Below are 24,017 nucleotides of genomic sequence, written 5' to 3' on the forward strand. Positions count from 1 at the left end.
ATTAGTAACCAGTCCCCGGTTCCTCTCCCATTGCTCCTCTCCACTCAGCACAGAACGTCTCTCTGGAGCCCTCTAAATAAAGATGCTTCCTTGGGGCTCTCTCCTCCCAAAGGAAGACACAAACTAGCCTGGCTTTGAAGTGGATGGGTGTTTCTCTCACGCTCAGGAAGGATGCCTGGGTTCACATATAGAGCATCCCCACCCTCCCTTTCCTTTCACACTAACCTTTGGAGGACCAGTTTTCCTGCAGTGGCAAATGAGCAGTTTCAGAGAGATTCTCCTGTTGATGATAGGACTGTTGACACCAGTCCATCCTCTGAGCCTTGATTTCTCTTGAGCAGTTCCTCTCTGGTGCTGCCTGATTGCAGATATTTCCATTATCCTAATTCTCAGAACCTCAAACCTTTCTTTTAAGCCACTGGCATGAAGGTTGTTCTCCTATTTTATGTCTTCCAGCCTGTCCCTCAGCCACTTGATGAACCTCTCAGAGGAGTCAAAAGGAAAACAGAGACAAAAGAGAAAGCGGGCACTGGCTGTGTCCACATTGGGGTGGGGACAGGGAGATCCTGCAGTGAGACCTATGTCCTTGGCTGCCCACTCTGGAGCCCTGCAGGAGGGAAGGGTGGCCCTGAGCTGCCTGGGACACAGGCTTCCTTCTTCTGGTCTGTCTTGGGATGTGGATTCAGGAGGTGGCTGGGGGCTGCCCTGGAGATTCGGCCCATGGAGAAGTGAAATAATTTCAGTGGAATAACTGATTTGTACGTGGAGCAGCAATTCCCCAGAGAGGCAAGGAGCTGTGGCTGGAGAGATAGCAGGCAAGCATTCTCCCAAGGCTATTTATTCATCTTATTTCCAGACTAATACTCAGACCTTCATGCTTGCTATGCTTGCTGCCTTTCAAAGTCAGCTCTGTTAAAACTGGTGTTTGTGTGTGTTGAAATAGGAAAGGAGGAGAGCAGGGGAGGAGGACAGTCATATTTCCAGGCTTGTTTGGTGAGCACACTTTGTGTTTCACCTGACACCACTGCCTTTCCTGCTGCAAAGCTGCTCTCCAAAACCCTGCTGAGCTGAGCTGCTCAAAGCCTTAAGCAGCATAGCCAATTCCTTCACCTGAAAACTACTCTATAAGACCTGTCTCAGCAAAGGTGGTAGATCTGAATGAACAGATGAATGTACACCAGCAGAATGCATCTACCAGGGACAGCTGCTGGACAAGATCCATCCATTTTGGCAGCCTCTTTCCAGGTGACAAGAAGGGAGTGTTAGGTGCTCTTCCCTCCTTGCGTGGGTGAGCTGCGCATGAAAGCAGAGTGGGCACAGGAAATGTGTGAGTTTGGTAGAGACTTCGGCAGTACTGTTTTACTATGCCAACATGAAAGCAAAACTTCTCTTTATCTCACTGTGCATGGGTTTACATGTGAGAAACCACTGTGTTCAGGTGCAGCCCATTATCTCTTAAAATGTTTGAAGAAGCTTGGTAAAATTCCCTCAAGCCTTTCTTTCAGGCCATATCTACATGGCTTATTTAGGTCTTGTGCTCTTGGCTGGTAACCTGTTTACCAATGATAGTTTCAAAACATAACGGCAGATTTTACAATTATTCTTATCATTTCAGAAACACCCACCTCATTCCCCATTAAATACTTCCACCTCTGGCTAAGCAAAGTGTTGCTACAATGCTCTGTGCAATGGAAGGCAGTTAAATCAGCAGTGAGCAGAGAGGATTGAGCCAACCAAGATGTTCAGGGTGGAAATGAGAGAGACTTCGGGGCAGATGACCACTGACAAAATGGGGAGGACACTTCTGGAAGGCAGTGGGAGCTGGGAATCAATTTTTTTCATAGTTCTCATTAGCTACAGGCTACACTCACATGAGAAAATTAATAACTTAGACTGCATCTGGGAGGCAGGACACTTGGTATCTCTGTCAGTCACTGGTTGGCTATATGACTCGAGGCACTCAGCTGTAACAAATTTCTACTTTCCTACAAGAAAGAAGGCAGTGGGAGGCTATAAAGCATGTTGGGATCTTCAGATGAAAAACACTAGCAAATCAGAGCTGGACTTGGTCTCTCTGATAATATATCAAGAATAATTACAGTTACTTCAAAGGTTTTCAGTTGGTTTGCAGGCAGTCTTAATTCTTGTTTTCCTCAATTTTTTGGCATTTCTCCAAAAAAAAAAAAACAAACCTTCCTCTTTGATAGTGATGTTTCCTTCCAAGTAATTTTTCTAGCTTTTGTATTGTATTTTCTTCGACAGGTTTAAAAGAAAAAAAGAAAAAAATAAGTAATGCCATCGATACCTGCCTGGATTGGAAAATTGGAAATTTTAGATTCACTGACATAATCCCTGCCCCACAGCTATCATAGTTATTGATAGCTGTAGGGTTGCCATCTTTACTGGAAACCTCTGATTTTACTTCTCTCCTGTTTCAATTAAAGTTTCCTTAGGAAGACTTAGGTTCCCCTTCTCATTCCAGCTTCTCAAGAGCTCTGATCTCAATTTCCCATTTTCTACATTTCTTCTCCTTCTTGCTTTTGCAGTCTCAGGACCAAGAGGCTAAGCCATGCTCAAAACCACTTTTTAGATATTTTAACAACTGATCTACAAGACATTCCCACCAAAGACTGGTACACGGAGACTCTTAGATTTATATCCACATGTCCTTCCATCATCCTCCTGTCAAAATTTGAGACCTACCCACAAAAATCTTGAGGAATGAGAACTTGGGTTTGACCCTAGTTTTAGGTTTGCCACCAAATCCACCCCGGGCCCTAGCTCTCTCTGTGTCAATGACATTCATCATGCTGTGGTGGACACCAAGCAGATAAATCAGCAAGGCCCCTTCCTAGGACTGAACAGCACAAAACGTTTATGTCATTATGAGATCCTTAGGTGGACGGTGATATATGTGAAGGGAGAAGTCTTGCTCCAACAGAGCAAAGTCGAAGGTCTGTGTCTGATCTTCAGTAATAATTACAGAGGAGGACTTTGCTCCTAGCTGGACCTAGAGCTACTTTGATGAAATTCAGTTCATCACAATTTAGATATGAAGACCTATAGTAAGATCAAATTTTGCATGTAATGCCTTAGTCTGTCAGTAATATATTTGCCATAAAGTTAAACCAAAAGGTTAAGAAAAAGCTCCTATTTCTAGGTAACTATACAGGCATAAAAAATAATAATTTAGTAGATTTCGACAGGATATTTTTTCCTTTTCATTCACTTGGCTCTAAAGCAGCCTCAGCTTAAGAAATTAAATTTGACAGGCGATTAGCCCATAATGCGATGCAATCTCTTCTGGTATTTGAAGGAAAAATTGAAAACAGACTAGGTGTTTAACTTTGAAATGTCTGCCTCAGATGTGATGGGCAGGAACTTTAGTTTTTTGGCATCAAGAGCTAGGTGACTCGTGGAACAAACTGATCTCATGCCCACAGGCAAGATAGGGTAGGTGAGGCCAGCTGTGAATATACAGCGGTAACCAGCATGGGTTTGCTTTTACCTACAGGGAAGTTTATTGCCATTCCACTGTTTGGTAAGGAAACTCAATTTTTTCAGTGAGACAAAGCGTAAGTCTGTTCCTTTCATTATTCTAAAGTAACTTCTTCTTCTGCCCCAAATGCTTCTTTTCCAGCAGAGAGTCTGAGATGGGCACGTGCAGAACTAGATTCTGAATTACGGCTTATATACGTATGCTCCCACATTGTTCCATTACAGCTTTGGAGTTTCCACCTGAACTCCCACACCTGTGAATTAAAAAGGAAAAGCATGCAGGTAGCCATGAAATGATGTCAGACTCACTTGCCAGGTCTCCCAGGCAAGGGGATATGCCAGCTATGCCTGTGGAAGGATAGCTCTGCTGGTTGCACAGTGCCATTCATCTGATGCACCACAGGCTGTGGAGGGTCATCTCCAGCACATCCTGGTCTCTCTTTTTCTATCTGTCCCTCCTTCTCATGAGGAAGTGACTTTTGATGACCATAACTGACATAAACCTTGACACCACAAGCATCTGTGAATGCTTTCATGAAGCATGAGTTGGCCTGTTGAGAAGACCATGCAGTGCTCTCCACGAGAGAGTCTTCCTGTGAAGAAATATGAGGCTGTTTTCAGTGTAAAGTCATTGCTCAGCAGCACCCCTGGGGCTGTCTGGGCTAGGGAAACATTAAATGATATCCAGCACATGTGATACCCTTTGTCACATAGATGAAATCCATGAACTTGGAGAGAGCTCAACAGTAACAACACCCTTTATCTATTAACAGAGGAGAGCTCAGGTCTCTTATCTCTTCAGGCATTCAAGCCAAGTAAAAGCTGGAATGGGTCTAAGTGAACTTTTCAGTTCTCAGTTTCTTGTCTGTTGGCTCGAAAACACCGAGGAGGGGAGAGAAGAGCTTTTCAATGTGCTGGGACAACTCCAGGTAGGAGCAGCAGGGACTATTTTATTGCTTTCAGTTGATAGCCCTCCCTCCCTGCTCTGCTCTGAGCAGCCTGCAGCCTCCATCATCCTCCTGGAGCACCGCACTGCATTGCAAGGAATATTCTCCATCTCTAGTATTAATTCCTGACTGCGAGCATTTGGCGTTTGGTATAAACTGCTTCTGGCCAGCAAGGATCAAGCTGCTGCCAGAAGACTTTGCATTGCTTAAGAAGAGGGAAGGAGGAACCCACACAACCCCTGAGTCCTAACCAGTTCAATGAGAAAGCATCAATTAACCTCATCTGCCAGCTGGACCTGTCCTAGGGCGCCCTTGCAGGGACACTGTACCTTGAGCAGATTGATGCTCCTATTAGGCAGATGGGAAGTGAGGGGACAGTCTGATGAGCTCTTTAACTTTTACTGACTTCCCTATACCAACCTCTTAGCTATTTTAATTCCCTTTTGAAGGCAATAAAGGGAGGGCTTTTAGCTCACCAGGCTCATCTGAAATATCTCAGTGAAGTGGCTGAAACTCTATCTTAATATTCCCTGTGACTGTCGGTTCCAGTGGCTAGTTTCCGACTTTCATGGCTCTTGGGTTTCTTTCCTTATAGTAGATGTGAGCGTGCATTTCTTGGTTACTTTTTGCGTGCTTGTTTCTTCTCTAGCACAACAGACAGACAGATGGCTGTGACTGTTCTGCTAGGCCAAAGAATTCTTGGCTGGATTCCTCAGATGAATAATATGGTGATAACTTTAGTGGTGTTTCCTCGCTGCTCCAGTGCTGAGCAGGGAGACAAAATTAGAGGGATATATCAAGGAGCAGAGGAAGGGGAAATTCAGATAATGACAAGGCTGGGGAAATATTAGCAGCAAGGAAGACTTTTGGCAGGGTTTTGCTTTGAGTAACCTCGGCTGGGCTCAGCCTGGCTTCTTGAAAGTTTTAAAACAACAGCAAGAAAAAAAAAATGCTACTCAGCACACAAATGTGTCCGGACATCTTTCTTTTTTAAAATGCCATTATAAATGGGGAGTGCAAAAGCAGCTTAGAGCTGGCATTTCAAAGGGGGTTGGGGGTGGAGAGAAATTGCAAGGTAAACAGGACAGCATCTATCTTCCCCCTACCTCCAGCCTGTGTGTGAGGAAAGATAACAGTAGCAGGAGAAAGCAAATTCTGCCATGGAATTTAGCTCTTTTTTTTTTTTCCTCCTTTCCTTGTAGCAGGAAGAGAGGGAGAGGCTGCATGTGCTTCTGAGGCATCTCTGTCTTCTTTGAACCTTATCAACAGGGACTGTGCAATGCAGTTTCTCTTTCTCCCTCTCTTCTTCTAACTTTTGAAGCAAAACACTTACGTGCAAGGAATGTTGGAGCATCTGACAGCTGGGAAGATAGAGAAAAAAAACAAGGAGTAGGGAGGAGGGCACTATTGGTTTCCCCCAGCCCCCACCGCCTCCTCCTCTTTATTTTTTTTTTCTTTCCCTGTTTTCTTTCTTTGATTAAAGAAAGGAGGAAAGGAGAGAACAGTGTAGAGATGTCTTCCCCAGCCCTCCCTTAACAAGTCTCAAGAGCATGGCCTGTGTTGAGTCAAGCAGATTGTTAAGAGAGAATGGCTGTCAATGGGATCTCAAAGATGCAATTCTTTTTTCAGAAGGAAAGGAAGGAGAAAAGGCCCCCTGTCAAGGCAGCTCAGTGTTTATGAAATTTTTTGCCTGTGTAAGACCTACAGGGAATCTGGGAGCGTGCAGAATCTGTTGATCTACCACATTCCCTTGGGAATGGATCACTTGCAACATACCTTCGCAAGTGGAGATGGTCCATATATGCATTACCAGGCACTGCATGTCAGGTTTATATTCTCTATTAATAGGCTTTGGATGGGTTCCTTAATGGAGCAGATGGGTGTGAAATAGGCAAGGAAGGAGAGGCTGGGGTTTGCAGAAGAGCTGTAGGATGCTGGCCACATCTGAAGGCAGGCCAGAAATTGGAGTTCGGAGTAGGATCCGAGCTTTGCTGAAAACCTGATCCAGCACTTCTACTAATGAAAGGATTCTTGGTATCTTGCACCACGCTTTCATTGTGTCCTGGCAGAGGTTGAATGAGTTAGGCAGAGGTTCAAGTCAAAATCCCAGACTTGGACTTAGAAGAAGCTTGAGCCAGATCTGAGCTTTGGCAGATGGTCCCTCTATATATAATGAGGTCAGGCAAAACATCTGATCTCAATACCCTTGAACTTCTGGAGAGGGGGCATGTATTTGAGCCCAGGAATATGGAATCATCTGGCCTGTGCAGTGGGCTCTGCCAATTGCTTTCTCTTTCCTGGCAGGCTTGATGGGTCCCAGCTGCAATGCTCAGTTTCCTTTAGAAGATGCTGTAGGTATAAACCTAAAGGAAAGGAGCCTATCTGGACACCTCTTTCCCCAGGGTGCTTTGTAATGCATGCAGCCTTAGCGAGGTAGAGAAAAGAAATAAGGAGTGAATGACTTGTTTAGCATCTCTTATCTCAATGATTAAGTGAAGTGAGATGCGTTGACAGGACTTCATTTCTAGAAGCCTGCATGGAAGGTGAGCAGTGGAAAACCAAAAATCCCAAACACACAATTTTGTTGCCCTTTGCATCTGACATCTTATCTACTACTCTCTACTACTGGGCGTGCACTGCAGTCTTTTAGAGAGCAGCATGTATATAGAATGGATAACACAAGGAAGGAGGAGTTTAGAGAAGATGAGGAATATTACTTCCGCTAAAACAGCAGTGCCCTGGAAGACTACAGCCCCCTCCAGCAACATGGTAGAGAAGAGATGACATCCAAGATGGTAAGGGGGATGGACACCATCAGCAGTTAGGGATGGACACATCATGGGTCTAACAGGTTCGAAGACAAAGAGGTAAGAAGTACTGGAGCAATCCAAAGCATCTGTTGCTGTGGATAGCCCTATCGTGCAGCACTTGCTGTGAGCGTACAAAAACAGGTGGCTTCTTTTCTCACTCTTTTTCAAGGAAAAGCGTTTCCAATCCTTCTGTGGGTACTAGGCTCCTGGTGGGTCACTCGGAATCTATTTTTGGTATCACAGCTTTCAGTCAATCTGCATCCCCAAATGCTGCTCACAGAAAAAGGAATTCAAGAGCAGAGGGTGCTCGGTGTAACGAAGGGTGGCAGTGTCTGTGTGTCACATTTGGCTGCAAGGCAGAGATGGAGGGCAGCAATCAGGGAGGGAGGAGATCTGATCAGAGGAAGGTGCATGGTGAGGCAGCCACTAGGCCATGATGGACAGGCTTGGACAGCACCAGCCTGAGCCCCAGACAGAGCTCATCTCAGGATTCCAGAGCAGCCTCCATCCAGATGCAAAAAGCACAATGAAGTTCTCTCCCCATAATCCTACATTTCCCATCAGATCCCCACCTGCTGTTTTGCAATTGGCAGTAACTCAAGTAAAAAAAAAAAAAAAAAATCCTAGAAATGTCTTTCAGAGAGGAAAATAGGTTATGAAACACCTACAGATAGATATAGGATGGCAGCTAGGACATTCTGATCTTTTGGTATGCCATGTTACTTTTCAGAAGGTACGCTGGGACCAAAGTCTTACAGAGGTGCTGAACATCTTGCTGCTTACAGCAACAGGAGACTTGATGGTTCAGCAAGTCCTTTCCAAATAAAATCCTCTAGAGATCATCAATCAGCTAAAAAGGCCCAAGGATATCTAACTGGGAGTACCGTTAGATCCCATGATATCCAGAAGTTTTTGGGATCCACTGCACTTTGCAGAGCTTTCCAGAGAAAGCCTTCACGGACATCACCTGGCTGAATGCTGCAGTTTAACATCGTATTGCTTGGATGTATGGCTGTGAACCCAGCTGTCTCATACATGATCAGAGGCTGGTTGCACAACAGACCATGTCCATTAAGGTGCAGTGGATATGTTTGCAAGCATGGCAACTATGTCCTGCAGTCAGCACACCTGAAATAAGAGACTTTTTTAAGCCAAACATACTTTGTATTGTAAATTCAGCAGTGCTCCAGGTGCGTCTAGGCAGGATGTGCACAGATTTACGAAAAATCACTAGACTTTGCTTCTGCTGAAACCCATATGTTCTTCTGCATTTGCTTTTGCCAGTTAGGCAAGTATAAACAGAAATAATACCCGGGATCTTTTAATTGTTGTAATATATAATCTGTGTGCTAAAGTAGCATCTGTGACAGATATTCACAGGAAATGAAAGTGAAAGGATAAAGTAACCTCTGAAATGAATTGGCTCTAGGTGAGTGTAACACAATGGAAAGCACAGCAGTGACAGCAGAGCAGCAAGATCCTAGGCTACAGCAAATGAGGATTTGCTCAAATGCAACAGCTATGGACACAAAAACAAAGGAAGGAAGCTGCTTACCTTTGGAAGGCCTCAGGTATGCAGGGATCTCCAGCAAGATACCCTCACCTCCACTGCCAACCCTTAAATGAAGTCCTGGCTCTACTCCTTCCAGTCACTCAGGTACATTGCATTGCACACACCTGAGTTCCCCTGGGTTGGCCCTGCCTTCCCACCAGGTGCTCAATCACTGCTTCAAGCCATGACTTAGCATTTCTGCTACAGTGAGGAATCAAAAAGCTGTGGATTTAGAAAAAAATAAATAGGGTAAAATTCCTGCAGAACCAATAGAGACCAAACACACCAGATACAGTGTTACCCAGCACTGTCCATAACCTCACGAATATTTACTTTGCTTGTAGCCATGTGTGAAAACAGGTACTTTCACAAGTATTTCAGAATTTGATCCCAGCTGATACATTGGCATTTGTGGTGGAAATGGTTGTTTCCAAAGAAAAATGTCCCCAGATCCACAAAAAGGAGACAAGATTTCTCCCTGCAGAAGTGTTGAAATAACCTACAGAAATAAACACCAGGGACACCATTCACTGCACAAACAAACTCCCATTCCAACACCTTTGTGAAGATGTGGGAGAAGTAACACATGGCATCACGATTCATTATAATACTGCTTACTGCAGTGCTTTTCCTTGGGAAAAAAAAAAAAAAAAGACCAAAAAACACAAAACTGAAACAGAAAACCTCAAGGTGTTGCACATTTATTTTGATGTATCAAATTACCTGTTGCTACTTGACTGCTCTGAACTGAACCAAAGACCAAAGCCTTCTTCATGCAGTGCAAACAGTGAAACATCTGCCATAAACAAATGGTCTCTTACCTGTTAAGTTTGGAGTTGGAGTCAAATGGGACTATGAGAATAGACTGCCAGCATATATTGGGGCATAGACACTGCTACGGGGACACGAAAAGGTTGGAGAGGATGAGTGCTGAACAGCGCTGTGAAACGTCCTGCCTCTTTCTTCCCCCCTGCCCCCTCCAAAATAGATGACAAGAAGCAGAGTAGCCCTAATGAATGGGTCAAATGAGCTTTTGAGTTCTCCCTTTCTCCTGAATCCATGAATCTGCCGTGTGGATAATTAGTCTGCCAGTCTCATTCTGGTAGCTGCTTTGGAGCACGACATATTCAAAGGGGTCACAAGCTCATTTTTTCCCCCATTCTCCCTTTACCCTTTTTTTTTTTGTCCCTATTCTTCTGTTTTTTTTAATGATGCCCTCCTCCAGCACAAATTGACTCTGGCAGTAATTTGTCATGTCACCTTCAGTAAAATTTTGAACAAAAATGCGGAAGATTCATGGGGGAGAGAAAGTGCCTCATCTTTTATGCATTTCAGATGGCAAAGTATAAATCAAATAGCCCAGGGACCTGCTTGCAGGGAGACAACAAGAAAAAAAGCTATAAACCACAGTGAGTAAAGTTAGACAGTGTTTCTGTCCGATCCTGCACTGACAAGCCTGAGATTTGATTTTTAATTGTTCACTGCCTTATCATTTTTATGTCAGAGGTGAATACAGTTGATAAAAGAGATTTGAGAGAGGCCCAGCCCACAAGCTCCTCCTGTCACAGTCCTCTTCCCCACTTGGAAGTCGGGGTGAAAATTAACTCTAAGGGACCTGGATAAAAGGTTTTGTGCTGAGACAGAGGGGCTAGGGGCTAGGATCCAGTGTTCTAAGCGTTTAAAAGGGTTGGTCACTCCTGACCTTGGAGGAAGTGATCTCTCTTGGATGATTTTGGCCTTGTGGTTTGGAGTCTGGAGTAAACTGAGGTAAATTTGGGTTCATTTCTCAACCCTTCTGCAAAACTCTTTCATGGGAATGATTCACCTGCCCATGCCATGTCATGCCATGCCATTCCATTCCAATCTGTGATTTTCTCTCTCCAGACCTTGGCTGATGTTCACCTTCCCACCATCACTGGCCCTGTTGGATTTGATAGCAAAACCCTGGGGGAAGGGATCACATCCCTCTCTGTTCACATGCAGCCTCCAGTCCTCATGGCCCTGATGTGTGGCTACGATCCAAGCAACGTGAATGCAATGAGAGGGTTCTGTAAAGGCCAGCTGCACATGGCTGGTCGGACACTCGGCATGCAGGTCCACATGTATCTATAGCTGTATCACATCTACTGCCTGCAACCAGAGAGCTTAAGGATTTTGTAGGCCAGCTGAGCGCTTCTGATCCCCTCTGCCACTCCAGCTGATTTCATGTTACAGACAAAACCATAATATCCTCTTGTATTTTTCATTGTTGTTTTGGTCCATTTTGGTTTGTTTTTAATGCACGATCGATCTGTTTTAAAAGAACACACAGCTGTATGGGAGGAGAGATTAAACAGCAACGTAGGAAAAGATCTCCTGTGGGGAAATCTGATTATACCCTTTTAGGTGGGTTTTCTTGTTAAGAGTTAGCCTGCATATTCCCACCCTGTATTTGAAGGTCAGTCATTGTCTTATGCTGCTTCCTACAACAAAATTGAGAGGAGTATGATGAGATCTCATAGTCACAAGAGAGCTCATTTGTTCAGCAAATCCAGCCGTGACCCTTTCTTATGTTTTCTTTCCCTTTCTTTCCTGTCTTCTGCTGGCTTGTTTTTAGCTGAATGCTCCCACTAAAACCTCCCTATCAATATTCAGGGATGATTTCTGAAGTTTGGATAACATCTATCAAATCCAACAGAGACCAAAGTGCTGGGCATGTTTGTAGAGTCTGAACAGTTATCACAATCCACAGGATCAGAGACTTTGGGTTTTGTCTGCTGCTGCTTTGGCGAGAAAGGCACTAACGTGAATTCTTTATATCACGGAAATGGTAATGTGATAGTGAATGAACATGATGGTGAGCTCATGTGCCAGCTTCAAGCTTTGATTCAGCTCTATGAATGCTGGCACTGTGATGTGTTCTTAGCAGCTGCGAGCAGCCCACAGGGAAAATGTGTGTGCTGTGCTGGTGCCGGGGTTTGGTTCTTATGCCGTCTTAGTTGTGGTAGCTCCAGATGCTGATGGAGAACAGAGACTGGGGACGACTGAGAGTGCTCTGATGGCAAATTTCCTTATTACAGAATCATAGAATCATTAGGGTTCAAAAGACCAATAAGAAAATCTAGTCCAACCATCAACCCATGCCTGTGACCACTGCAGACCATGCCCCTCAATGCCACACTCATCCTTTCCTCGAACACCTCCAGGGATGGTGTCTCCACCACGTCCCTGGGCAGCCTGTGCCAATGCCTGACCACTCTTTTGGATAAATATTTTCTCCATATTTAACGTGAACTTCCCCTGGCTCAACTTAAGGCCAATACTTCTTGTCCTATGAGTCCCTTCCTTGCATAAAAGGCAAAGCAAAAGCTTTTAAATGTATTTTCTATAGATATATATGTGAGCATAGAGTCTGCCTGTACATGCACAGCCTGTGAGCACTACAAAATTGCTAGAAGTTTGGAGCAGAAACCCTTTAAATTCACAGGTTTGTAATCTTTCATAGTCGTTCTCCAAGCAATATTTCTGTCTGCCTTCTGCTTAATGAATTAGCAAAGCTAAGAGAGTAGCATGAACTTTGAGAAGATATACTTCAGTGCCCCTTATGGCCGAGCTGGAAATGATGCTCATTACCAGTGCTATACGAACAGGATAGGTAACCCAGAGATGTCAGGAAGGGCTGCAGGCTAAAACAGCCAACCAAAGGTTCCCTTCAGACCTTTTATTCATCCCACGGATGGCATTAATACCGCCATGAATTTTGTGGTTTTATTTAATATCCAGGGACTGTGCTGAACGAGTCCCATGCAAACAGCAATGCCACACACTGTGATCATATTGATGGGCAGCAAAGGCTGCTGCAGGGGCTTCCCTTTCCCTGCTTGATCCTGCCCATGTGCCTGGGTATGGGGAGTATGGGAGGGAAAGCAAACAAAGCTTTTGCTCTCCTGAAGGTCACCCATGCTCATTCACTATAAATGAGATCGGCACAGATAGTCAAAGCAGGGAGTGCTGCAGTGAGGGAGCTCTTGAGGTTAGGCTGCTGGGTCAGGATATATGCAGAGGGTCTAATTATTAGTAAATGTATTTAGTGGAGATGAGGGTGCCAGGAAGGGGGGATGGGCAGGAAAAATTGTTGTAGTAATTACAGTGAAGTGATCAAAAAAAATCCCAGAAACACGAACCCTGCCTCCCACTCTCTCCCCCCTAGGTTTCATTAGTTTTTACAGAGGAGCACCGGGGAGATTATTTATCTTTGATCATTCCGGGATCAATCAGCAAAAGTACACACGCATTTAAAATCAGCGTTTGCCAACTGCTCAGCTCCACATGTTACACCCCGTTCTTTAAAGGCCCTCCGAAGATGCGAAGCGGAGACAAAGAGGAGATGGATGACTTGAGCAAAGCACTGAAGAAATTGTTTGAAGAAAGAAGCTGCCCCCATCCTGATTAGCAGCATAGCTCTCCGTCAGCTTTCTTATAAAGCAGGTAAAGGCACAGGAAAGGGAGGAGAGAAAAGGACTGCAGAAGAGAGATGGACAGACAGACAGCAGCAGAAATACTGATGTCCCTCACACTGTTTATTCAGATGGCTTGCCTGGGATGGCTTAATTCCTGGTGATGCTTCACACTCTATTTATTTACTTTTCCATATTTTTGCACCTTCACTCTGCAGGTTCAAGATGGCTGTGTTCAGCAGCCAGCTAATGCCTTCTGAGCGGATAATCTGGGGATTCTCTGTGTTTGATATACTTACCACACTGCTGCTCAGCTCCCACGGTGTACCTCAAATATTTATTTTAAAAAGAAAGAAAAAATCCACAAACCCTCCCCAACCTATTTCCTCCACAGCCCTCATTGCTGAAGCTTCTCACATCACTTTCCATGGGGAACTCGTGGGACGCTGATCTGTTTGTTTATGCATTTCTTCCTGGCAGCATCACTCTTGCAGCTTCCAAAGAAGGGGGCAAAGACATTTGAGGAAATAATTCATAAATGCCTGTCATGTGTACCCAGACACAGTGCTTTGGCCATGTGCTGGTGGCTGATGGACAGCCACGTCCCACACCATTGCTGGCTGCACTCTGGCCATCCCGCTAATATCTGCACTTTGCTTGCCTGGGGCTGTTCGTGTTTGTGTAGAGGACAGGGCAAGGATCCACCTTCAACAAAGGCTTTTTGATGTGAGACGCGCAGGAAGTGCACCAGGAGCGCTGTTTCTGTAGCTTCGAACAGAGGAGAGAAAAGCTGGGAGAATGACTCCATATTTGAACTGTTGCTTCCTAATGAAATGCTAAACACTGACTGTGAAAGCCTGACAATTTGGACAGGATTTGGGTTTTTCCTTACAAATGGACTATAGGGTGCACTTAAAAATTTGGCAACTTGCCACCTATCTTCTGGTGGATAATTTTGGAGAACAGACCTTTTCCCAGTGTTGGAAAGAACACTTTGCCATACCAGACATTAGGAATATCCCAAGAGACAAGGATCTGTGTGCCTCCTGTATGGGACACCAGCGTTCTCCTCTCCCATCCCTCCAAGACACAGCTCCTGGCAGCATGGTTGCTCCAGAACAAGAGTAGAAAGATGATATATATAGAGAGATATGTGATATATATGATAAATATATATATAGAGAAAAGGAAATTATGTTCAATTTGCTGTGGGGCTGGAGACTATGTGAGTTTGGGGTCACCATAGGACTGGCTCTTCCCCCTTGCAATGATACATCGTCCTGCTGAAGGCGTACTCATGTCAAATCCCAGCGAGAGGAAATGATCTACTTCTGAGCAGATGGGTAAATTTTATCTCTAGACTCTACAAGAACATCAGGGCTTCTGCCAGAGATCTTCAGCAGATCTCTGTATTCTTGTTTCAGTGTTATTACTTTTTTTCCCCTTTTTTTAACCTTACCCCAACTCATTTGGCTGGCATTTTGAACAGAATTTCCTACATTTTTCAAGATGTGATAGTCTGGTTTTCTGATGGCCTATCACAAGACAAAGTTGGGCTGCTTATCAGTGAAAGGTGCCTTGTCAACCGACTCAGGAGCAGTGCTATATTTAAAAGGAAGCAGATGAAAAGCCATGGGGAATAGAAACCACTGCTGCAATGGTATTAAAGAAGAGGCTGTTGAGTCAACAAGGATATGGGGGAGGTGAGGTTGGAGGCTCTGGAGTTAGCTGTGGGCTTAGCATATAACTTATTCTGTCTAACACTTGCCATGAAACTCGTAACAATACTCAGGCACTAGTGGTAGCAGAGATATTATCACTTGGGGAGACAACAGAAATGGCCTTATCATTTTGACAATAGCTTTTTCCCCTTATTATCGCTAAGTAACAATATCTCTATTTCACCGCCACTACTGAGCCATTGTTTTTTTGATAAATAGAGTCCTTTTCATGATTTCTTTTTTCTCCACTTGTATTTTATCCTTTGTGTGTGCATGTGAGCAGATTTAAAATATAAAGTTCCACCAAATGGTGCAATATTAAAGACTACACCCTCTTAAGAGCCAAGGGAGCTGCCAGAGGGGAAATCTGTATGAACACACTGGTGTCTAAGGGACTTGTGGTGCACCTAGGCACAAAGAAAGTTGATTTTACCTCTGAGGTCACCACACCTCTGAGGATATAAGAGCGGGAGTATATAGGAGATGTTAGGAGACATTTGTTGGTAGGAATGTCATATTGCATTAGAAAATGCCTATAATAAAATCTGTATGCTTTGTCGTACAGCTTGCCATGTCCTCAGGCGCCTGTGCAAAGAAGGGCAACATTTCCTGCCTGTCTGTATCTTGGGGCCACTCAGGTCTCTTGGGAACACCAAGGATCTTCTTCACTGTGCTCCCAAAACACCTTAAAAGATGGAACCAGGGCTTCTCATTGCCCCAGCCTCATCACTGAGCTGAAGGACCTGCACGCCCTGAGCAAGAGTTAGGACTGTGTGCATGTAGCTCTATTAGCTATGGTGCAAAGTGACAGCTGGATGTATTCACATTCAAACTAGCTGAACATTTCTCCTTATTTCTCCTCACTTCCCTTGCTGTTCCTTCCTTATGCCCATCCCCATGGTGTCTGAGCACTGCTGTCTACCTGACTGGCCACAATTGTTATGGATTATCAGCTGCCTCGGCTATGAGTGTGCTCTCCCATTATCTACTCATCATCCACAGTGGCTCTGTCTGGATACTTCTTTCTGCTGATACCATCAGCTGCCACTGTCTATTCTACGCACAATAGAGAACCTTCCTATCTAAGCCCATTGCTATGGTTACAGGCATCCTGAGGGTGGTGGGATCAACAGGAGCCATAAATGAAAGTACCACTGCGGCATTTGCATAAAGACTCCCTACCTGCTGTGGAACGTCCACATTCTCCAAAATTACTCCCACGAGTTTCTGTCACTGCTGCTGCAAATGTACACCGATGGGCTGGGACATCAGGGCTCAGTTTATACTTTCTTGGCTTGAATTCACAGTGAGAACACTTTTTACAGTCGAGAAGAGAGAAAATTTACCTTAGAAGATAACAGCGCTCACCTCCTTTAGCATAAAATAATGAGGAGGAAAGTCAGCTTTCACTCTCTCTCTACCTTTGCATGCTCTGCTTTGCAGAGAGCTTCTGAGCGCTCAAACCAACAACGTGCTGAGCTACCTGTTAGCCCCAAGCCTGAGCACCAGCAAAAGGAATCATCCATCACGTGCCCGCTCCATCACTCTCACCGCAGAACTAAATGATGTGCTCAAACCCCACCACTAAACGGAGAGAAAATGTAACCAGACTAACTGCTATCAGAAAGTTAAATGCTTAAAATAATGCCATGGGAGGATTGAAGAGGAAAGAACAGGAGGTAAAGCAGGCTATTTTCCTCATTTGTGTTAATTTTTTTCCCCAAACAGAGGAGGCGCATACTGAAATTAACCTCTTCCCCTTTGATTTTTTCTCTTTCTCTCTGGTGCACACAGGCTCTCTCTCTCTCTTTTAAAGCTTATACATTATGATTTGATGCAGGAGGATTTTTCATTAGAAGATGTGAAAGAGGCTTTAATACAAATCAATCCAGAGAGCCTTTTGACAGGATTTTTAAATAGTGCCCCTTGTCTCCCAGATGCAGCCACGTGCTATCTTGTTCCCATGCTGACCTCTCTGTCTTCCCTCATTAAAGAACACGTCTGGACTGTCAAGACCTCTCTCTTTTTGGAAATCTTCACTGCTTTGTCTCACATGCTGCTGACCAACAGCTCCTCACCCCCAATAATTTCTGCACTGCATTAATTTCTCATTAATCTGCAATGTGATTTATGAGTCTGAAATGATGGAAGACGTCTAGAGGAGTGTTTCTCATTTGGCCTGCTGCCTTTCCTCCCCTGCCCCTTCACTTGTCTTCTTCACGAGCAAAAGGGTCTCTGCTCCCTCTCTGCCCTTCTGCAAAGCATCATCTCTCTGGATGGCCCTGGTGGGGAGAAGGAGGTTAAGCATGATGCTTCCTGGCTGCTTTCCTCATTAATGATCTGAGAAGCAGATAAACACTCGGGAGAAACAGGGCTGCATTCCAAAGACCTCTGGTAGCTCCTCTGCGAGGTCTGTGGCCGTGCTCTGGCTCCAGTTGCTGTTGGATTCAGCCCAAGGAGATGGGGCCATAAGCCCATGGATGACGTTTTGGGGTGTCTTGCTGGAAGGCTACTTTCGTCCAACTCAAGGGAATGGGGAAAAGCAGATCAGCAGGGTCCTCGTACTTATTTAATAATCCTACATCAAAATTATTTTTACTTTACTTTTCAGTATGTTAAAAGAGAATCAGTGTCTAAAGGGGGACTATAAGAAAGGAGGAGACGGGCTCTTCAGTAGGGCCAGCTGTGATAAGACAAGCCAAAATGGTTTCAAACTAAAAGAGGGGAGATTTAGACTGGATATAAGGAAGACGTTCTTTACTATAAGGGCAGTGAAGCACTGGCACACCAGAAGTGCCCAGAGAGGTGGTGGATTCCCCGTCCCTGAAAACAGCCAAGGTCAGGCTGGATGGGCTCTGAGCACCTGATGGAGCTGTAGGTGTCCCTGTTCATTGCAGGGGGGTGGGACCAGATGGATGGTCTTTAAGAGTCTCTTCCAACTCAAACAATTCTATGATTCTATGAATGGAAAATTATTTGGCTTTAATGTCACCAGGACTTTAGCTGTTTCTCCAAAGCACCTAAATTTCTAGGATTTGTGGCTGTAAGAAATGGGATTTGCTCTGCTCTTCTGATCTTTGGTACACTGCTCCAGTCCTCGGGAGGGTCAGAAAACAACAAAGAGGTGTGAGTGCTTTGTTTAGAAGACAAAAGAGGAAACTGGTGAATGCTTCGGGCATGACTGAATAAATGCAGGGTATACTTAATGGTAGCAGTGGGAAAATGAATAAAGGAGTTAGGAGAGACAGAAGAAGCAATGGGTGGAGGTTGATTACAAGATCCTTTGTGCTTTGCCTTAACTCCTCTGGTCTGCTGCTCGCTGAAGTCAATGGAAACATCGCTACTGACTTCCTGGCAGTACATTCATATTTCAGACAATTAAACCATAATAAATTTCAGTCAAAAATACTCCTCACCACACAATAGCCTGGGAATCACAAGCCTGATGGTCCCACTGAAAAGAAGAAAAACTACCTGATCATTTCTATTGGAGGAAGCGGTTTGATTTCAGGTGATCTTAAAAAAGAGGATTCTTCTTGAATCTTTACTTTCCTGGCCTCTTCCCAAATCACAACATTCACAGACTGATACAGATCTTCTCACATACAGTGTGTGAAGTTGGTTCTAGTTCTCAGTCTGCCAGAGATGATTTACAAAAGCAGTGGTGACCAGGACTAGCAATAAAGATTAGTTGCTACTGCATGAATATGTAGATGAATATGCAGTTACTCTGACAGCAAGAGGGGAAAGCTGTTTCTTTGGGGACTGGAAATAAAAGGGGGAAATAGCCTGGCTTTTTAGCTGTTGTCTTGAATTGATATTTAGGAGTGCAATCTCTGTATTATTTGAAAAGGAGGAGAGTGACAAAGAAAAGAACTTTGTGCAAAAATCCTCCTTACTCTACTTTGTTAATCTTTTAAATCTTTTGAATTTGGGTAGCATGGCTGGAAAAGGGAAAATCACAAATTGTTTCTATGTAAATAGGGCTTTTACAGAGAGCACAAAAGCTTGGGGTGGGAAGGGTATAAAAATATTTTAATAGGTAACCTTTTACTTGGCAAAATATGTATTACTTCCTATTATGAAAAACAGTTGGCATATTTGAGATGAAAATGGTTATACATATACATTACAATTACATATTCATTTGACTTTATATTACATACACAACTCAATTTGGATAAACGTCTGAAGCCAAAGGAATAAATTAGGATTGGTGCCGAGTGCTTTCTTTGCCCTTCCTCATTGTGTTTGCTAGATTTGCATTTTATAGTTGCACATTAACAAATATGCATATTTCATTATGGTTTTGGATTAAAAGGTTATCATCTCCGTTACCCATTAGTAATAAACAAACACAGGCTTTCCATGTGAATTTATCCCTGGCTCAGCTGTTTGCTGATTAGGTTGTTGTCACTGGGTTTCCTTGTTTTCTCCTTGCAGAGAACCCCTAAATCCATTTCAGAAGTGCCATTGTCCTCTAGGGAGTGATGAATAAGAAAAGGAAGAGCCAGAAGCATCCTCAGGTGGTGTGAAGAGTGAAAGGTATGGCCAGGACCACTATGCAGCCATGTCAAGAGCTTAGTTGGACAAGGGTCCCCAAAGTCTGTGCCCTGATGCAAAAAAACTCCTTGGAAAACCTTGTTGAAGGCTGCAGACATCCTCAGAGACAGTATGTTGGGCAGGAGGCAATGAAATGAGCTCTTAGTTTATTCTCTTTAACCAAAAAGCTCCTTAATGATCAGTTCTGTATTTGCAGCACTTGTAGGATGGAGGTAGGAAGGGACCAGGGCTGAAGGAGGTAAAGAGTGGTGATGTACTAGCAACAGGGTGCCCAGGGAGTGGTGGAGGCACCATCCCTGGAGATGTTAAGATCTGTGGCGATGTGGCACTGAGGGACATGGTCAGTGGGCATGGTGGGTGTGGACTTTGTGACCATAGAGGTTTTTTCCAACCTTTATGGTTCTATGGATGTCAGCCCTCCACCACCAAAAGAACGTGTTCCAGTTCCTGTGGTGCTCTCAAGGAAGGACCACTGTCTGAGGTGGCTGGGTGTCTTCTGTCTTCCACAAAGTTTGGTAGATAATTCCAATTCCATGTCTTTAAAGGGAAAAAAAAGAAAAATGGCATTGTGTTTCAGCACAAATAAAAGGAACTGACATTTTTCTGCATTGCTGGAAGTCATTTTCCCTAAAACCTGCTCTCATGCAGTGAAGAACAGGTGGAGAAAAATGGGCTGTACCACTTTGAGACACATAGACATTTTGTTTAGCAGTGAAAGGAAGTCTTAATAAGTGAGGGTGAGCAATTAGCCCCTGCCTTGCCACCAGATCAGTTCTGAAATGGCTGCTGCCACCTCATCACTGTCAGAGTAGACAGTCAGAGACAACCTAAATAGCCCTCCTGAGGCCTGAAACAACCAAGAGGTGTTTTAGAGCATCACAGCTCAGAAGCATCCTGGACAGAGCTCTGCCTAAAGCACCTGGAGCTACAAATATTCAGTAGCTCAACCTTGACCCTTGAGTCCTTCTTGAATTACTTCTGTGGTGTAAGTGGGATTTAAATATCAGTAAGCAAACCATCCAGGGGTCTTCTGGAGGGGAAGAATATCTCTGGCCCTGTGATGAGTCACCACACAGCCACTGCGCTGATGCGCCTAAGACCACGATTGTCTGAGCAGGGAGTAAGCAGCATGGATGCTGGGGGAGATATTATAGACCAGGTGAATTTTGAGAACACTTTGCACTCAGCATCTAAACAACAGCAAGGACCAGTTTCTATGGGCAGCAGGTAAAAGCTGCCCTGAAAAGCCAGCACTGGAGGAAGGCTGTTCCCTCCCAGAAGGGAGCTCTGCTGCCTTAACAGCATGTGCTATTTGTCACACTGACACTGGGGCTGGATTGGTGTCCTCTCATCATAGAATTGTGCATGCCATAGGATTATAGTCTTTGGCTCTGACTATTCACCTTCTGCAAATAAGTGCTACGTACAAAAGCAAATGCAATTTTAATGGATTTTTATTTTTACTTTATAGTTTTCTCCTTGCCTTTTTAATACAACTTCACTAGAGTCAGTGGGTGTGAATGCCTCAAAAGAAGCATTTTGGTTTTATTTTTCCTTTTCTGTGGCCATAAAAAAAGGAAAGTGAAAAGGTTCTGTGGCTTTTCAACAGAAGAAAGAAAAATACAGAATCCAATGGGGCTGCCCACACAACTCCTAGCACCCATCTTTGGGTGCATCTGTTGTTCCCTGGTTTTGCAGCCTTGATGCTTTTTTGTTTATTCCACAGCCCTCTCAGCAGGTCCTTTGCTGTCCCAGACTGGCGTTCTAGTGGCATGAATAGTGTCATTGTCCAAAGCTGTCCCTTGCTTAGAACTGGTCTGGACACACTCTACCAAAGCCTTGAGGATCCTTTTCCAGATATCTGAACAAGGAGTATCATGTGCTACCATTTCCAAGTAGCCAGCCCATGCTGCTTAGATTTCCATCCAGGTCACTGCATGTCCAACATCATTCAAGTTTAAGACAGTTTCCTGCAGGGAGAAAATGACCTTCCTAACCTACCCAGCAGCAGAGCAACACCCCTCCTCATGAATTGTGTATTCACTATACTCCTGGCTGTTAGCTCAAAAAAGCTGGAGTTTTATTTCCCCTAAAGGGGAAACACCAGATGGGTATTCCTCCCATTCTTCCCAATCCTCCCAGCATCCACCACAAGGATCTGCTGTTTCCTCCTAGCTCTTGCCTAGGTGGCAGCTCCAGTATGGGAGAAAACCCCTGGGATATCAGCAGCTTTCCTCCCATTATAGAATCATAGAATTGTTTGAGTTAGAATGAACCCCTGAAAACCACCTGGTCCAGCCCCCCTGCAAAGAACAGGGACATCTACAGCTCTATCAGGTGCTCAGAGCCCATCCTGCCTGACCTTGGCTGTCTCCAAGGACATGGGATCTGCAGCAGCATGTCCCTCCATGCCAACCTGTCTCAAAGATTGTGCTTTGATGGGCTGGATGTAAAGAGTAGAACACTTGGAAAGTGTTGTATGGTGATAGTCAAGCAAAGGTACTGAGAAGGTCAAGGTAGTAGAACATATTAATAAAATTTGCCTACTGTAATGGAGTTTTACAATAACTCTAATGCTCCAAACAAAGATCGCAAAGAGAGCTGGTGTAATGCAATAGCATAGTAGCAAAGTCCTAGACTGCAGCAAGTAAAGATATGCCCAAACACAGCAGCTGTAGACACAGGAAAAACAAACAAACAAACAAACAAACAAAAAAAAAACCTACTTACCCTTAGAAGATCTCAGGTGTGCAAGGTTCTCCAGCAAAGTACCCTCCCCTCCACTGCCAACCCTTAAATGAGGTCTGGGAAGGGGCGGATCCTGGCTCCACCCCTTCTCATCACCTCAGGTGTATTGCATTGCTTGCACCTGAGCTCCCCTGGGTTGGCCCTGCCTTCCCACCAGGTGCTCAATCATTGCTTCAAGCTGTGTCTTAGCATTTCTGCTACAGTTGGAAATACCATAGTGATAGACCAGGGGTTCCTCACCCTGAGACCCCACCATAAAACCTTCTCATGCATAGATTTTGCATGTGCAGTCTTAGCATTGAGATGAATGCTCAAGTAGTCAGTACTTGGAGGATAGGTGTTTTTTCCAGCTGTTACACTGCTAAACCATTCATGATGGGGATATGGTGCCTGTGATAAGTACACAGTAGTCTCCTACAAAATGGGCTGAAGGTGGTAATTCAGTTCACCTAGGCCACCAAACAACCATCAGATAATTGTAAATTTGGAGTGGAACTAAATAAGCTATGCATAGCTGCAAGGCTTCATTTCCAGCTACTAATCCTCTTAAATTATTAAGTCACCCTGTAAACTATTAGCTAAGTATTTTGAAGAAGAGACTCTGCTGGGTGTAGCCTTGTATAACTCGACAGACTTCAAGCAGAATATAACTCAGCATAGAAATAAAGGGATGTGATTGCACAACCCACCTGAACTACGGGTGCATGCCTGAAACTTAGAGACCTTGTATAAAACCTTTATGCTGCACTGCAAAGCCAGCCATCCTCATGGAACAGAGGAAGCTCAGTGGTCTGTGCAGATAGGTATTTTTTTCTGATCAATAGCAATGAGAAGTCTTCCGTAGTCATTTTTTGTTGGCCATTCATGAAGGATTTTCCAGAGCTTTTTTTTTGCACACAAATACCATCTTGTTGGAGTTGGTCAAATCATCCTCTGAAAGTGATTCCTGCAAATGATTTAGCTCCTTTAGCAGTTCTCTCTTTGCCAGACTATCTGCAAACAGATCATGAGTTTTATTAAAGTGTTGATTACTTGCAGTTTCACAACTGTTCAAACTACAGTTGGTGCAGCCAAATCTAAATGCCGCTGCAATTACAAATGGCTTGCAATGAGTAAGAGCTATTTCTGGTTTACTACGCATGCTGTACATGTGGTCATCCATGTTATATAGCCTTGTTTCTACTCCTGAGATGTAGGGGAGGGACATGCTAAAAGGAAAGAATTGCTTTTTATTAAAAGAAATGGCTGGAGGCATGTGGAACTGCTCAGCTAATCCATTGTGCGAGTAATAAATAGGAACTGTTCAAAAAATCTTCAAGTACACTTCCACGAGGAATACTCACAGCTACTTAACAGCATCAGTATCTCTGAAGCTCATTTATCCCCACTAATATTCTTGAAATAAACACTCGAGTGTTCATGAATAAATGTACCCTTTCTGACTGATGTGAATTTGTTCATGGCTATACATTATTCCGAATGAATAGTGTAATTCACTCTAATTTATACAAGGAAGAGGCAATTGATAGAGGAAATAATGAGATTTGGGGTAATATAAGCACTGTCAGCAGTCTTATGAAAGGGTATTGTAACATCTTCAGGTTGGAAACCATTTTCTGAGGCTGAGATTCTCGTGGCTGACACAAGGTAGAAGATACACCCCTGGTTGAGTGTAGAGCATAGAAGCATAAAATCATTAAGGCTGGAAAAGACTTCTATGATCATCTAGTCCAACTCTCCAC

At 44.1% G+C, this 24,017-nt stretch overlaps 1 long non-coding RNA gene across 5 annotated transcripts in view; it reads left to right on the forward strand.

The window, feature by feature from the left end:
• LOC110404853 overlaps positions 1-24,017 on the forward strand; it is a 157,468-nt gene that overhangs the window by 119,714 nt on the left and 13,737 nt on the right. For all 5 annotated transcript variants that reach the window (XR_002442525.1, XR_002442524.1, XR_002442527.1 and 2 more), the window contains one exon: positions 19,408-19,509. This is a non-coding gene — a long non-coding RNA (uncharacterized LOC110404853). Of the gene's footprint in view, positions 1-19,407; positions 19,510-24,017 lie in introns of those variants that run through there.

Source organism: Numida meleagris, chromosome 11, assembly GCF_002078875.1.
Source record: "Numida meleagris isolate 19003 breed g44 Domestic line chromosome 11, NumMel1.0, whole genome shotgun sequence".
Lineage (NCBI taxonomy): Eukaryota > Metazoa > Chordata > Aves > Galliformes > Numididae > Numida > Numida meleagris.